The following is a 4,643-nucleotide window of genomic DNA, read 5'->3' as shown; positions in this document are numbered from 1 at the left end:
CCACAAATTTGTCAGCGACATTTTTAGCAGTAAATGGATAGGTTAAAGTAAGAAAATGAGTTGATTTACTAAATCTGTCAACGACCACCATAATTGTATCATTTCCATGTGAGGTCGGCAGTCCTTCAATAAAGTCTAAGGTGATGTCATCCCACACCTGACACAGTATTGATAGTGGTTGAAGGAGTCCTGTCGGAGCCAGTGTTTCAGCCTTGATCTTTTGGCATACTGCACACCCCTTGATATATTCTTTAATTGATCTATGCATCCCCACCTAATAGAATTGTTGTCCTAATTTTTAAATGTGTGTAAAATGCTGGAATGTCCGCCCGTTTTGGTGTCGTGCATTTCGTGTAGTAGTCGAGTCTTTAAGGTTCCATCGTCGGGAATGATGACCTTGCCTTTGTAGCAAAGTAACCCATGACGCCACACATACTGTCCTTTAGGGTGGTCAGTTGCCATATGACCCTTCGTCTGTATATACTGGTCTATTGTTGCAACTTGCTTAATGTTCTCCTATATACTGACCTGGGGAACAAAGAGATGGTGAAGAATATGACTACCTAGTTTCTTTGAGAGTGCATCGGTTGTAAAATTTTCACATCTCGAGCGGTATAATATTTCATAATCGTAGCCCAGGAGTTTAGCTACCTATTTTTGTTGTTCTGGTGTGGCCACCTGTTGCTTCAAAAGATACTTCAGGCTACGATGATCAATTTGAATGTAGAATTTTTGTCCTAGAAGGTAAGATCGCCATGAGCGAATGGCCTCTATGATAGCCAACATTTCTTTTGCGTAGGTAGACCAAGATTGCTTAGTCACTCCAAGTGCTTGACTCATGAATGCTAACAGTTTGCCTTGTTGCGACAGCACCACTCCAATCCCTTCATCGGAGGCATCCGTCTCAATAGTAAAAGAGTTGTTGAAATTTGGCATGGCTAGTGTAGGAGTGGTTTCCATGGCATGTTTGAGGGCAAGGAACACAGACTCAGCGTCATCACTCCATCCAAATTGGCATTTCTTGAGGAGGTTGGTGAGAGGCCAAGCAATAATGCCGTAATTTCTGACAAACTTCCAATAATAACCTGACGAGCCTAAAAAACCACATATTGCAGAAGAATTAGTAGGTCATTACCATGCCACCATTGCTGCAACTTTACTGTTATCCACCTTTACTCCTTGGTTGGTGACGATGTGACCCAAGTATTCCAATTCCTGTTGCCCAAAGGCACATTAACTAACTTTGACAAAGAATTGGTGCTGCCATAATATTGTCAGGGTCTGGTGTACATGCACTAAATACTTGTCCTAAGTAGTACTATAAATCAATATATAATCGAAGAAAACTAATATGAATTTTCTAAGATGACAACGGAAAATAGAATTCATAATAGCTTGAAATGTAGACGGTGCATTACATAAGCCAAATGGCATAACTAGTTAGTCATAATGTCTATTATGTGTTTGGAAAGCATTTTTAGGGATATCAGGAGGACTTATGTGTACTTGATGGTACCCAGCTCTCAAATCTTGCTTGGAAAAATAGAAGGCATCGTAAGGCTCGTCCAACATGTCTTCAATAGTGGGAATAAAAAATCTATCTTTAATGGTCGTCGCGTTGAGTGTGCGATAATCTGTGCAAAAGTGCCAGTTGCCATCCTTTTTCTTCACCAAGAGTATCGGTGAGGAGAAGGGGCTAGTGCTAGGCTGAACAAGTCTGAAGTTCATCATCTCGTAGACCAGTTTCTCAATCTCCTCCTTTTGATAATGTGCATATCGATATAGCCGTACATTCACAGGTTCGGTGCCTTCTTTCAAAGGAATGTTGTGATTAATCTATCTTGTAGGTGGTAAACTTGAGGGCTCCATAAATACATCAGAGAATTCCTGCAAAACCACTTGTATGCTCGAGTGTATATTATCTAGTGTATCCTTCATGGTGATCTGTAGGCAGAAAGCATATATGGCATTGCCTGAACAAACTCCTTTAGATATCTCCTTGAGTGAAGCCGCTTGAATCTCTTGGCCATCGATCCCAACCAATCATCTGGTTTGATTTTCCCAAGAAAATTCCATGGTTTACCATCTCCAGTTGCAAACCATGAAATCAAGTAACTTGAGCCATTGAATTCCCAGAACTAAATCTAGCCTTGTGAGTGGTAGAGAATATAGTGTTAAGGAAAAAATAGAACCTTGTAGGTCTACTTGTACCTCGTTGCACTTCCCTTGGCATTTGAGATTCTCTTTGTTGGTTACCCATATTGTGAAAGCATTGATTGGCACCACTGGTAACCGCAGAAAGTTAGCCATGCATTTTGTTACTATGTCGCGGTCGCATAAATTAATTATCCTAGCTTAAAACAAAACACACAAGATAGTATAGAGTAAGCAAGGGGTCGATCTCACGAGGACGGCTAAAGTCAGATTTTTATGCTAGATGATATGCAATTTGGGGGGGGGGTTGGATGTTATCTAGGCTAAAGCAAAAGAAAACAGAAAACTATCAAGCGGAATTAAATAAAATCAGAAAATTATCAAGAGAACAAACCTTGGTTGCAAGCACACATCCACCTACGGAAAATCAGAACTAATCATGGAAACGAAACATCAATTTATATTCTGAATATTTATCTCTTCTTAACATTAGTAAGTTAACGGATCCGCCGTATAACTAACCCTAACCATCAAACAACCACAGTGTCGGCACTAATAATTTAATTCAATGGCAGCCTTAAGAACTAAATAAGTTGATTAATCAAGAAAACATAACTATTCGCAGTCTATGTTTGATTTGATTGAAATTTCTCCAAAGATTAATAACGTAAATCCACCACAATTATTAAACTCAGTTGCTTCACAAGTTCATAAACCACAACTCTGGTTTTGATATCAAACTTAGCAATATATTATTTACAATAATAACTTAGAGTCCGCTCTAACAATTAAAATAAACAATCATAGGAAAAATAAGCATAGGAGAACAAACATATTCATCATATAAACTGAAAAGAAAAGGTAAAATAAATCTCATAGTTCTTGAAATTCGAAGGTTTCCATGTCCTTGCAACCAAGAAAAAAAGTTTAGCCTTCCATAATTGTTGAACAACTAATCAAAAAGGAGGAATGCATGATTTCAGGTTTTTTAGAGGAAGGGGGAGTTTTTCTCTTCTTGGCTGGCTGCCTTCTCTTCTCTCATTCTTTTTATATCATAGGAAACCCTAGTCTCTATTTTACAAAATAGTCCTCCCTTAAATAGACAGTTTACATTTAAGTACTTCAATAACTATTTTCCTAAAAAAGAAAAAAATAGCCTTGCATGAAATCTTCAGGCTTTGACTTAGAGGAGCTAAATTGCTGAAATAAAAACTTGGATGTTGGTTTAGATGCTTCGAAACATAATTTGGAATCGTTTCTTCACGAAACCTGTGTTTGTTGGCAGAATTCAGTTGTCATCTTTGAAAAATCATATCTCCCTCATATGACATCTTTTTTTGCTGAAATATGTAGCGTTGATAGGTATTTGAGTCAGAAATCCAACAAAATTGATTTTGCATCAAATGGAATTTTTTAGCTCAAGATATTGAAGTCGGAATGGTCGAAGGTCAACACTAGCAGATTGCGAGATTTGATTTTGAAGGCTGCGATTTCCATGCTCTTCCTTATTTTATTCTCTTGCCTTCGATGTCTAGAAAAATATGGAAGTTAGCTTTTTAATGCCACATGAATGTCATTTTGACCTCTAGAGCTCACGTTGTGCACAAAACATCGACTGAAGGTCAAATCTGCCATTTACCTCCAATTTACTTCTTTTTGCATCTTTCATCTAAAAGTGCCTTCAAAGCATAAAATAAAGAATATCAAAGCATTTTATATAAAAAACATAGGCAAAACATTAGTTAAATGTAAGTGAAACTATTGAATAATATGGTTGCATCAAATACCCCCACACTTAGCTCTTGCTCGTCCTAATCTCAAATTGAAATTAAATTAAATCAAATCACTATGACTAATCTCATAATCTCCCATCAATATCCAAGAATATATGCATTATAAACAAGAATACAATAAAAAAGGATAAAGAGTATAAATTTTCATGAATTTATTTACATGCGAACTTCAAAACTCAATCAATCATCGAGATTTAAATGAAATCTATGCCATGCCAAAGTGATAGGTCCTCTCATTGATATACACTCCAACACTCACATGTTTAGGTCTTATGTGTTTAAATCTCTCAAATTCAATCAATGAATATGTTCTACCATAAACTTGCTCTTCAATCTCATCTCCATTACTAACATATTACAAGCAATGCATGAATCAAAATGTCTTATTTTCCGGTTGTAATGGGGCTAAGGTTAAGGTGAGGTAAAAGAGAGTAAAAGAAAAGGTTCAAACCAAAGAAAGTAGAGCATTATGAAAAATGATATTTCAAACAAGATATTCCATCAAAGCACATAAATTTTCCATCTTTAATCACCAATGCTTAACCTCTTTTGATTTCAAGCTCTTTCAACATAAAATCTTAAGAAGAACACCCTTTCTTTTCTTTTCTTTTCTTTTCACCTTTGACAACTTTGCCCATCTTTTCATCAAGCATTACGTCTTCTTTCTTTTCACATAATTTCCAACTATAATTCCAT

Source organism: Populus trichocarpa, chromosome 14, assembly GCF_000002775.5.
Source record: "Populus trichocarpa isolate Nisqually-1 chromosome 14, P.trichocarpa_v4.1, whole genome shotgun sequence".
NCBI classification, from domain to species: Eukaryota; Viridiplantae; Streptophyta; class Magnoliopsida; order Malpighiales; family Salicaceae; genus Populus; species Populus trichocarpa.
This window is presented reverse-complemented; position numbering follows the sequence as displayed.